At 46.5% G+C, this 13,053-nt stretch overlaps 1 non-coding gene across 1 annotated transcript; it reads right to left on the bottom strand.

Moving 5' to 3' along the window:
- Nucleotides 1-507: 507 nt before the first annotated feature.
- TRNAW-CCA (transfer RNA tryptophan (anticodon CCA)) lies at nucleotides 508-579 on the bottom strand. Its single transcript has one exon. It is a non-coding gene; the product is annotated as a tRNA-Trp (tRNA).
- Nucleotides 580-13,053: the final 12,474 nt, after the last annotated feature.

Raw genomic sequence — 13,053 nt, 5'->3', positions numbered from 1 at the left:
AAGGAACGTCTGGGGCAGAAAGAAAAAAGACGAACAAACAAGCAAGGAGGAGACACGCAAAAGGAACCAGTCCTTCCTGGGAGGGAAGGTCCACTGCTGGACCTTCCCAGGGGCGAGTGAAATTATCCACAAGGTCGGAGTGGGCGTGGCTTTGCGGAGGCGAGGGAGGCGAGGCGGGGCGGGGGAGCGGGCATCCCGAAGGGCCAGTCCGGGAAGTCCGGCGCGAGCGGAGGCGGGCAGGGGCCCGCTTGTGCCGTGCTGTGTCAGTCCAGGCCGTCTCGGGGTCACTGTGAGGCTTGGCTCAGCGAGTCGTGTCCGTCGCCAGAAGGAACCTCTTCCTCTCGCAGTTGCAAGTTGATGAATCCTATATTCCTGATGAAAGAAAAAACGGGGTACTGGGACTGTTGGAAGGACGACACACACTTCTTGAGGCCAAATTTTTCATTCACTGCTTTTACTCTGTTACAGTCCTTTGTAGTTGGAGAGGGGAAAAAAGAGAACCAGACGTGACCCCGACGTGACTTGAACACGCAACCTTCTGATCTGGAGTCAGACGCGCTACCATTGCGCCACGAGGTCCCAGCAAGCAGATGACTCTGCATTATTAAAGGCCTCACTGTGCCTGCGGCGTCCTGGCTAGTAGATCTGACGGAGCGTGTAGTCTTTCTTGAATTCCAGTACACATTTGAAAGAAGTTCCAACGTAGTTTCTCGGGGTTTGGGAAAGGGGTGCTTCTGGGGCATCAGAGCCTGAGTGCGGCGCCAAAGCGGAGCCACCGCGGGCGGAGACTTGGCTCCTGTCCCTCCGCGTCTGGGCCAGCCACGTGGGGACGGCGGAGGGGACGGGAGACTGAGCGGTGGGGTGGGAGCGGGGTCGAGGGCCCCGGGGCCTGACTGACTGCAGCGGAGAAATGAGAGGAGCTCGTGGGGGTCGGGAGGGGTCCCCGAGTTTCGTTTCGTGGGGCGTAACTTGCCGGGTCTCCCGCCCCCAACTCATAATTTCGGGGTCACTGCTGGGGTGGTCGAAGGACATTGGACGAGGTGGCCGAGACCACGCTGGGCCTGGGGCTCCTTTCTCCAGGCCTCCCCTAAGAAGGAAAGTAAAAGGAATTGGGTAACTCCCTAGCCCGAACACAGACTTCACAAACAAGCTTTGAAAACTCGGTAACTTTATTGTTTTTAGACTGTAAAAGTAAACATTTTCTTTGCGGAAAGTAATGTTATCTGAAAGAAAATTAGTCACTGAAAATCCCAGTGCTAGTATTTCGATGTGCTATGTTTCTTCTTGCAGATTTTTGCCGGCTACTTACGTATCCCAAATATATTTTTGAATCTTCAGTTGATGAATAGCACGCATACGGAAAAATACCCGTGAATTTGTCAAAGTGCAGATACTTGTGGGTCCAGTACCCAGATCCAGTCACTGCGGGTACATGACTGAGATGAGATTATACTGTACATGTTAATTTTCTCACTTTTTATGTTGTCCCCATGATTTAATTAATATTTTTCCCTAGTATAATTTTTTTTTAAGATTTTGTTTATTTTTAGAAAGAGGGGGAGGGACGGAGAAAGAGGGAGAAAACATCCATTGGTTGCCTCTCCCACATGCCCCAACTAGGGACAGGCCACAACCCAGGCATGTGCCCTGACCAGAACCCAACCAGAGATCTTCTCTTCACTGAACGCTTCTCACACTAGGTCAGGTCCCCAGCATGATTTTAAATGGTGTGTGGCAGACCTCATGGGAGGCTTTAAGTTCCTGCTTTTGACAGCATGCTTTCCTTTTTATTAATTAACAGATAAAACTATTGTCAACTGATGGTCTTCAGTACCAATTCAACTGGAATTCCCAATTTGGTGTGCTGTGAAGAAGGAAACATTATGCAGTGCAAACAGTTGTGATACAGTATTACTGTGAGACAGTTCAATACTGTTTCAATCATGAAAGAGCAGGACTAAGAGTCAGCCTAAGGAGCTTTGTGAGCCAAAGGGAAGCTGACTTGTGTACAGAAAATTCCCCACTTCTGGAACATGATTGGTCTGTTATCATGCAAATAAGGGTTCCAAATTATCAGTTTGATTGGTCCAAAAAGCACTGTCCTGATTGGTCAGAATGGAATTGCTCTAACCTGTTGGTGAAGATGCTAATGAAGAAACAGCTGCACATCTCTGATTGAATGGGGGAAGTCTCAGTCCTATTGGTTGGAATATGATTCCAGGAACTTTTTTTAAGGCACAGGTGGCAAACACAAGGCCCCAGCGGGTGGAATCCAGCCCTCCCCCTTGTTTTATCTGGCCTGGCACCTTGTTTCTACCCAGCAGCAGTGCTGAGTTCCTTGCCCCTAGTTAAGGAGTAGTTACTGTACATTTATACAGTCCTAAAATTACATTCTGCCCTTTGGAGGCAACTGCGAGGCTGATGTGGCCCCCGGTAAAAATGAGTTTGTCACCATGTTTCAAGGGATGGCTCAGAGGACAGGACTATAATGCAGGCAGTTCACTGCAGGCTTAAAATGGGGTTGGGTAAGAGGCCCCTGTGTAGCAACAGCTGCTAGCCTCTGTTCATAAATTTGAGCCCAGTTGGCGATAGGAGCCCTTCTCATTAGGTTCATTCATTCTCAGGGTTAACACTATTAAATAAATGAATAAATGAGCTCTTAAGTAAAAGTCAATTAAGAAAGATAAATCACTATCCTAATCTTTTTAAGAACATGAAGTATCAATCTTAATTCAACAAATACAACACCCACAGACCCTGATGTTCTTAAGAGAAGGAAAGATCTGGAATGGGCTCCAGTCCTTGTAGAAGGAAAGAAGGTACTGTGTCCAGTGCAAAAAGAGAGCAGCTGCTGGGGCACAGGGCTGTCTCACCACACTAAGGCCACCAGAGCTTCTACAAGCCCTGTCTGTCAAATAGAAAAGAAGTCATGGCAGTTTTTGTGTTTGTGGAAAAGTATGAGAATAGCAGGCATTGAGATTCACTGTGAATCCTGAGGTGGCTCCCCCAAGGCTGTCAGAGAAGCAGACACCAGAAGGCTATATCACTGCTGTCCAGGAGCATCAGCCGTCCCACAGCGTGATCGTTGGGTCCACCTCCAGGCAACCAGACAGGAGTCGCCTCCTCACTGCTGTGGTTGGCCCTTGGGTGCTCGGGAGGAGGGGAAGGAATGGGCACGAGGGAGTGGTGGAAACTACTTCTCAGATATCTAGGACATGCTTAAACAAGAGATGGTCTCGCTTTCGGGCTGATCACAGACTTCCTTCCCTTCTCCCCCTTGAAGCACTGGCCATACAGCAAAGTCACTGTGAGGAAGAGCCAGTGCCGTTCCCACAGAGGTCAGGGGTCCAGAAGCTACTGGGAGGAATGTCTCAGAGTCAGAGAAAGACCTGAGACATTCTTGAAACCCTTGCTCAGATTTTTGGATGTTCCTGTCATGTCTCTGCACCTCTTCTGGGATGTGGAACCAAAACTTCTTTTGAGTTAAGGTATTAAAGAGATTTGTGCAGATATAGTTGAGTGCCTTTTAGGTTAGAACCCTGCTCGCCAGGGAAAAGACTAGAGTGAAGGGAGCAAAGCAGTTATACAATAGTCCTGGGTTGAACCCCCTTATTTAAAATTTTGGGACCTTGCTCATCGTGGATTTTTTGCATTAATTTTTATTTTTTTAAATATTGCATTATTTTTATTATTAACAGTTATTATTAAACTTATTATTAATAACAGTTTATTATTATTATTATCTTGACTGCTGATTTTTTGGCCTCTTTCCCCCTTGAATTTTGCACCCAGGAGAGAGCCTGACTTGCTTCACCCTAGTCTCACTTGGTCCTGCTGCTCACCAAAATTAGAACTAAACCCCATTTTAAAAAGAAATAAACTTCTGTAAAATATAGAAATTTTCAAAATTAAGAAGTCAGTGTCCAATTAAATACAAAAGTAAAAAGGATGATAATTACCAACATTGACAGGAGTGTGGGGAAACACTCTCATTCTAGACTGGAATAAACTGTAAAGTGGTACTAGCTTTTTGGATTGTAAATGTTTTTTTTAATATTTTTGTCTAAGCATTTCCTCTTCTAGGGAATATATGTATTAAAGAAACAGTGCAGAGATATACCTTTAAGATTGTTCTCATCAAAACTGTGTTTATAACAATGAAGCATCAGGCCATTTGACTGTTTTGCTGTGCAGGGAGTGAGTCAGGGAAGCTGGCCTCGGTGAGTGTGTGTCTTTGGTAATGAACACATAAGGCTACTGGAATAAAGGGATGTAGTAGTGAAAACTCCAGGGGCAACTGCTGTGGAGGAGAAAGGATGCAGGGATTATACCAAGAGTTGCCCCGCCCATGAGAAAACCACGTTAGTTTTGGCTTCTCAGTCCCTACTTAGCATAGTCTCTGCATAGTTTAGTATCATCTCAGACCTGGGCAATTATTATTTATTAGCCAAGGAAAAGATAGATGTTGATAGATATGTATTTATTATTTATTCGCTCCTCTTTTCTAAGGGCCTGAACATGTTCCCATTCCCCAAAGCCCATCAAAGATGTCCTCTATCTCTCAGATTTACATGTTCCTTCTCCGACAAATTCCAACCAAGGATTTAAAAAACGAACCCTGAGGGAAAAAATAGCACCATGCTCTGTGGAGTGGGTTACCTCCGTATAACGCCGTTTGGGGAACAGCTTATTGCAGGCTGGTTCTTTGGAAGTATATGCGCAGACAGTGAGGAATGCCAACAGTTTATTCTGGGGGTAACACTGTGAAAGGAAATGGGCAGAAGCTGAATCTGTCAGGTGCATGGTGCAAGCCTGGCAGGTCTCTGCCAACTGGGTGAGGAGGGCTGAAGTGCAGACTGCCTGCTGGAGGAATCCCGGGTCAGGTGGACACGGCTGAGCCCTTTGACCCTGCCTTGCTCCATGAAGGGCCAGGGCCACTGCTGGAGGAGTGGGATCTCGGCTTGCAAGCCAAAGGCTAATAGCTGGAGGCTATCCACTGACTTCCCCACTCTTTAGAAGAAAAATACCCTTGAAGCTGTTGGAACAGTTGAAATTTTCATCAGAAATACTTACCGAGAACCAGTGTGGCATAATTTGGAGCCCCAAGCAGAAGCCAGGCTTCCTCCAGGCTGCAGCCTCTTGGTCAAGGGACAGGAAGGTCCCCCATCAGCCCACGAGAGGGAGACTGAATTTGAGTCTGGCTGCTGCGTAGAGGGAAAAAAAACACAGATCTGGGGAGTTTGTGAACTTGAGGCACTTAGATTTTCATGATGATTTGGGTTTTGCCAGGTTTTTATTCTTTGAGCTGTGCCTCAAAAACATTGGGAAAGAAACCTTCCCTTAAAATGGGAACATCCAACAGGATTACATGTGGAAACAATGGCTACACCATTCTTCCCTCTGTGTCCTCCCCCTTTTAAAGCTTCTGTGACTTATAACCACCAGTCTGTACTTCTTAATGCCTTCCCCTTTGCCGCCCATCCCCCAGCCGCCCTCCCACCTGGCAATCATCAAAATGTTCTCTGTACCTATGATTCTGTTTCTGTTCTGCTTGTTTGTTTATTTTGTTTTTTAGATCCAGTTGTTGATAGATATGTATTTATTGCCATTTTATTGTTCATAATTTTGATTTTCTTCTTCCTCTTAAAGAAGACCCTTTAACATTTCATGTAATACTGGTTTGGGGGTGACGAACTCCGTTAGCTTTTTCTTGTCTGGGAATCTCTTTATCTGCCCTTCCATTCTAAATGATAGCTTTGCTGGGGATAATAATCTTGTTGGTGGATCCCTGTTTTTCACCACTTTGCAAAATAAATAAATAAAATAACATAAATAGAAAGTAAAAAAATAAATAAATAAAGCTTCTGTGAGCTGTTAGGCTTTGATTTTGCTTAGGACGTGCACGGGTCAGTTTAAGCCTGCGTACGTTTGGCTGAAGAGTTAGGGCTTGAATGTTTTTCAGTGGTCTGTTTGATCACAAGACTGCTGTGTTAGTTCATGGTCAAAAGAGATTGGGGCAGCATGGATGTCCTCTACGTGGGAGAAATGAAATGCCAAAAACAGAAAGTTTAATGTTTGTTAGGGTAACAGCTATGAGTGCAAAGACAAGGTTTCTGTCCAGCTAGACCCTCTATGGCAAAACTTTCTCAATTTATCTTTGCCTCGTGCGACCATGTTGGCTGAACTCAGCTCTGGAGATACTTTCCAGCCTAGAGATCTGAACGTGGCATTTAACTAAAACCAAAGGCCTTGCTTACTAACACCCACCAAATGCAACCGATAGCAAATCTGATTTAGTGAGTGGGGTCACATGTAGAGAGGCCTCATTGGTGGACAGGGCCCTGTAATACTACAATAGCAAGGGGAAGACAAAGCCAACTTTTTGGAACTAAAGCAGCTGGCTTCCAATATAGTGTATGGTTTTAACTACAAAGATGTCCCTACAATTTGTTTACCAGAATTTAATTATGTGTTTAAAATGTTCTCAGCAGCATAAACAAGGAAGGGTGACCCTGAGAAGATCCACTCTATGGAGAAGGAGGTATCAAGTATACCAGGCAGCTGGGTGCCAGAGCACAGAGGTTCCAGTCCTGTGCTTGCTGCCCAGTGCTGTGTGTCATTGGACAGGTCACCCAACTTTCCCGTCACGGAATCCTCAATTCAACTGGGTGCAATGTAACCTATCTCAAAGGGCTGTTGCGAGGATCAGATGAAGTAATGCTCTATAGATGGGTCCCAGAGACAACAGTCTTTTGTTTCTTAATATTTAGCATGACTATTAAGCTTCCACAAACATGTCAGAATTTAGAACTTTGAGGCGCTGACGAGGACCATGGGGTGTGGTATATAATTTAACCTAATTCTAGGTTCTCTCCAAGCAGTAGTAACTAAGTAACTAAGTTTGCTGTTAATATTTCTGGTGGAGTTACATAAACTAGAAGATAGCTGTGGTGCAGACCCCTTTTCCCACTTCATTTTCTTATACTGTTTTTTTTTAAACATTGTATTTATTTATTTTTAGGGAGAGGGGGAGGGAGGGAGATAGGGAGGGAGAGAAACATCAATGTGTGGTTGCCTCTCACATACCCCCAACTGGGGACCCGGCCTGCAACCAAGGCGTGTGCCCTGACTGGGAATCAAACCAGTGACCCCTTGGTTTGCAGGTCAGTACTCAGTCCACTGAGCCACACCAGCCAGGGCTGTCCTGTTTTTCTCTCCTCTGCCCAGAATAGCAGAGAACCTCTGCCCAGAGAACCTCTGGCCTTATTTGATGGGTGTGTAAATCAGGGAATCATCATCTCAAAATGATTCACAAACCTTCTCTGAGTGGTCTGAAAATTCAGATTTTATCAATTACTTTTCCTGAGGACCTACTATTTCCCTGGCCCCACAGTAAGTGTTTACATGTTACTTCATTTAATCTTCCCAACCAATCTGCTCTTAAATTCTTTCATTGTACAATTTCATCTTTTTTGATGGTCTTTATTTTTTTTCCCTTACTTATATGGAATAATTTCCTTTGAAGACACTTTTGCTGTTTTTGTTTTTTTCCCAAGAGATTTTCTGCTTTGGTTTTCATTCATATTTTGACAATAGAGCAAGGACTTGTGTGTTTAGGGAGATATTTTTGAACGTGTTTAATGCTGTTTAGTCAACTGATATCTTTTCTTTTTGAAAGAAGTGTTCCTAAGAATAAAGTAGCAATAATTATAGGTTCCCAAAACACTTCAAGAGATTGTGGCCCAGATTAGTTTCCCCATCTCCCTCCGGATAACTGTTGGCCAATCAATCCAGGCTTCTGTAAGAGAAAGAACTGTGCTCCCTGCACCCTTAGGACCTGGGGGTTCTTCTAGGCCCTACATGAGGTTCTGATGTTTCTTAGCAAAGGTGAAAAAGGCAGCGTGTCTGCACCTGTCAAAACTTTTAAACACTCTTAAAACCTATTTCCTCATTTTTTATTTTTATTTTCCTCCACAGGGCATGATCCTCACTTATTTTAATCCTATACGCTCTAACTCCACTTCCTTGATGAATGTTTCCAGATATTCAGTGGGTTTCAGATTAAATTTGTACTAGACGCTCTAGAGTTGTCCAGCTGGACACTGGCCCCCACAGGGGCCATTGGTGCCCACACCAGAAGGCATTGCAGGGAAGGAGGCAGTGTCCCATGGCGTCTGTCCTTCTCACATGCTCCCGGCCCTGGTGGTTAGACGGATATGCCCACAAAGGAGGGAAGCAGCAGGTGCTTACATGGGGAATCCAGGCCAAGGCTGCGGTGAGCCTGGGAGACTCAAGTGTGGGATGTAGCAGCCCCAGCCCTGGGCCCTCAGGACTGATGGCTGAAGCTGGGGTGGGAAACCTGAGGCCTCAGGTTAGACCTGAGACCCCTGAACAGAGGAGCGTGGCACACTTGCCCTCTTGGTACAGATTCCCCATCTGTTTTCAGTTCCAAGACCAGCTTTTATCTTTGCTCTGCACCCACCTGGCCAGTCCCAGCTGCGGCTCCGAGTGTTGTCATATCAGGGATGCCTGTGACGTTGTACGTTCCCCTTCCCATGTGACTGAATCTGCAGAAGTCCCTGTCGAAGTGCCTTGTCCTACTTCCTGCCTCAGCCACATCCCACAACAGTCCTTCCCCTTCCAGCTCCAGCCCCCATCTACTCCATGCTCTGTGCTCTGCAGAACCAGAAGTCTCACTCTGCAAAGACATACTCAAGGGCTCAGGGACAATGACTTACACAGGTTCACCTTGCCAGTTGTAAGGGAGGATATGTCCCAAACATGTTGCCTGTGCTGTCCGCGGGGGCTGCTGCATCCAAGGTGGTGGGGCGCAGGGATGGATGTGAGCAGTGAAACCCAGCAAGAGGGGGCTTAGAGACTTTGCTGGTGACTGAAAAGAGTACCCAATTATATCTCACAAATTATATCTCTACAAATCCACAAGTATTGGCTAAGATCATGGGGACATTCGCTGGCAGAGAAGCAGGTGGCTCACAAGCTGTCCTCTGCGAGGTCTAACTGGCAGGCTGGGCTCAGTGGGACTCTCAACCAGATAAGCCCATGTCCTTTCAGCAGAGCCCATGTAGTTTCAGAGAGCTGGACTTTCTACAGGACAGGTCAGGGATCAAGACTGTTCCAAGAGATAGGAAAGGGAAGTGTCAAAGGGAAGTGTCACGTTCTTAAGGTCCTGGCTCAGAAGCTGGCACATTTTATCCTATGGGTCTATTATTCTATTGGTCAAAGCAGACTGCCTAGTGCTGAGGGGCAGATTCTCACTGCCACCTCTTCATGGCACGTGCATAGAAGAATTTTCAGCCACAATACAGCCACAAATTATGTACATTCTTCCCTTGTGCAAAATATACAGACCCTCTCCCAAAACAGTGAAAATTCTCATCCCATTATGGCATCAGGCTTGGACTTGAGCTTTAGGGTACAATCATCTAAAATTGGGTCTGGATGCAGAAGAGGAGGCTCCTCAAGATATTTCCCTGGGGAGGTTCTTGAAATCAGACAATGAGAATTAAACAAACACATGCCCACATACCCAGCGTGTTACAGAAGAAACAGGTAGGACTGCTGCTGGAGACACTACCTTCTAAAGCGGGGAGACTGGGTGCACAGCAGGCCCACAGCAATCTGAGCTCCAGTCTGGCCCAGACTAAAGGTCCTTCATTACAGCTCAGGCCTGATCGACTCCCTGGGAAAGGCTGCAGCCCTGGGCTCTGCACTCTGACCAGTCCTTCTGTTCCACAAGAAAAGATCCCCATTCGCCCCTGAGTAGGCCCAGACAAGTGTGGGGTCCAGAGGTCTCTTCCCAATTTGTAATGTGTCTGTCCCTTTCAGTCCAGATTGAATGAAATCTGTTAAAATTCCTTTCCACAGTTTGTGGTCTCTGCCTACTCCATTACACAAAAGCCACCACTGCTTTCCTTTCTAAGATAGGCTCTTCGACTGTTTGCACCAGAAGGACGACACACAGCAGTCACTGCCTGTAAATACTGCAGATGCTCTCTCATTTAGCTGGAAGGGTCTAGGAGGCAGGCCCTCAGAGTATTAGGGGACTTACTGTATATTACAGAGGGCCTACTAGACACAATCCTAACATTCTTTATATTCTATTTTGATAAAATTCACATCACAAAATTTGCCATTCTGACATTATAACGTACAATTCAGTGACATAGTGCACTCAGAGTAATGCAATCATCAGTCACCTCTAACGCCCTCTATCTAGTAACAAACAATCCTCATCACCTCGAAAGGAAACCCAATTCCACTGATCAGTCATGTCTTATTCTCCCCTCCCTCTAAACCCTGCGAAACTAATCTGCTTTCTGTCTGCACAGGTTTGCCTAATCTGATTGTTTCATACACATGGAGTCATCCAATATGTGGCCTTTTGTGGCTAGCATAATGTTTTCAAGATTCATCCAAGTGGTAGGCAGTATTCATACTTCATTCATTTTTATGACTGAATATTTCCTTTTATGGATATGATACATTTGTTTACCCATTCATTAGCTAATGGAAATTTGGACTGTTGTGAATAGGGTTTCTGTGAACTTTTGTGTACAAGGTTTTGAACACCTGTTCTCAATTCTTTGGGGTATATATCTAGGGCAATGTGGTATTTCCATCTTTAACTTACTGAAGGGATGCCAAACCATGTTCCACAGCAGCTATACCATTTTACATTTCCACCAGCCATGTATGACGGTCCCAGTTTCTCCACATCACATCCTCATCAACACTTGGTATTACGTGTTCACCATCCTAAGTGGGTATGACGCAGCATATCCTTGTGGGTTTGATCTGCATTTCCTGATGACTAATGTGTTAGACTCTCACAACAAAGTACTGTAGATTGGGTGGCTCACAGTGCAGAATTTTATTTCTCTACACATATGCAAGCTGGACGTCCAAACTGAAGGTGGTGGCAGGGCTGGTTCCCGGGCACAGTCCGGTGAGAGGGACCCGCTCAGCAGGGTGGGCGCCGAGGACCCGAGCACAAAGCCCCAGGAGCAGCAGGACCGCAGCGCCCGCAGGTAGCGCGGACTCGCCCTCCGGCCTCTGCTGGCCGGGGCTTTTTATCCTCACTCGGCTAATCCTGGCTGAGACCCCGCGCGCCTCACAGCGGCACGTCGGGGGTCCCTCCCCACATACTCGGTCACACGAAACTCCTCCGCGTGACTCCTTGCCCCAGAACGACTCACGCCCCAGCCCGTGTACCCACAGAGCTCCCTTTGCAGCTCCCGCCTCGCTCGCCCCCTAATACCCTACAACAGCCGCCCTTCCTCCACTCTAGAATCGGACCTCAGCCACCGCCGCCGGAAGGCCGCCTCCAGCCCGGCCCCCTCACGCCGAGCTGCCTCCTACGGGCCTGAGGCCTCCAAGAGGCCCGGGGCGCTCGTTTGAGACCCGGTCCTGGAGCCGCCCTGTCCAAGTCCGAGGTGGAGACCTCCAGGCTCCGGGTCCTCAGCTCCAGACTCTGACCTCGACTCTCCCAAAGCCCCGCCCCGGGTTTCCATGGTGACAGTAAACAAGCCTCAAGGCTGCGGGGACCAGAGAAGGGTGGGTCTTCCAACCCTTACTGCTGTTATGCTGTAATCAAGAATGACCGCGCAGCCCTGACTGGTGTGGCTCCGTGGATTGGGTGCAGGCCCACGAACCAAAGGGTCGCTGCTTGGATTCCCAGTTATGGCACATGCCTGGGTTGCGGGCCAGGACGCCAGAAGGGGGCGCTGGAGAGGCAGCCACACATTGATGTTTCTCTTCCTCTCTTTCTCCCTTCCCCTCTCTAAAATAAATAAAATCTTAAATTATATATATATGTATATGTATATATATGTGTGTGTGTGTGTGTATATATATATAAAAATATATAAAATCAGCTCATATGACCAGATAGAACACCAGGGACATTGAGAGGAGGCACGAGCATGCTGTGGGATATGCTCTGGGGTGGACTGGCCTGGAGACTTGGGCTCTGGGGTGACTGCCTGCGCCCCAGAAGAATGAGCAGCAGCAACTGGAGAAGCGGGATTGAGATTTAAGGGAAGAAACATGCAGATGAGTCCAGGATGTTAGGAGGCAGAGCTGGAAGAAGACGCCAGAACTAAGAGGGACTCGTCCATCAATCAACGTTGAAAAGCACATTGCAGTGGTGTCAGATATAGACTGTTTTATGTTATACATGCACATAATTTAAAGAGCCAAGCAGTTCTAGAATTTTTATTAAAAAACCACCACCACCATACCCCTCATCCATTTCCCTCTCCAAAAAGATAACATTTTTGTAGTTTGTCCCTTCTTTTTTCTGAGCTGCCCCACGTTTATGTGATCTCCTTCTGTATTTCTTGCCTTTTGCCTGTGCCCTGGCATCTGGATGTTTGTCCGCTCTTTGTAGAGGTAACAGCTTCACGAAGTTGTTTTTTTTTTTAAGATGTTACTTATTTCTAGAGAGAGGGAAAGAGAGAGGAGAGAGGGAAACACCAAAGTGTAGTTGCCTCTACAGCGCCCCCTACTGGGGACCTGGCCTTCAATTCAGACATGTGCCTGAGAATGGGAATGGAACAGGCAACCCTTTGGTTCCCAGGCCAGCACTCAATCCAAAGCCACACCAGCCAGGGCAAGATCTCAAAAAGATATATTTATTCTCATGTTAATTGCATTATTCACAAGGCCAAAATGTAGAAACAACCTAAATGTCCATCAACAGATTAATAAAATGTGGTTTGTACATAAAATGGAATATTATTGTTCAGACTTAAAAAGAAGGAAAATATCATCTGTGACAAGATAGATGAATCTGGAGGCAATTATGCTAAGTGAGCCAGTACAGAAGAATAAATGCTTTATGATTTCATTTATCTGAGGTAAAATAGTCAAATTAGTGGGAGGAGAGAGTAGAATGATGGTTGCCATGACTGAGGAGAGAGAAAGCATTGTTGTTCAATGGGTATAAAGTTTCAGTTTTGCGCTTCTTCCGGCCAAGATGGAGGCATAGTTAGACACACTGTGCCTCCTCGCATAACCAAAAGAAGGACAACA

This window comes from Desmodus rotundus, chromosome 9, assembly GCF_022682495.2.
Source record: "Desmodus rotundus isolate HL8 chromosome 9, HLdesRot8A.1, whole genome shotgun sequence".
NCBI lineage: Eukaryota > Metazoa > Chordata > Mammalia > Chiroptera > Phyllostomidae > Desmodus > Desmodus rotundus.
The sequence above is the reverse complement of the archived record's forward strand: the minus strand, read 5'-3'. Positions and strand labels throughout refer to the sequence as shown.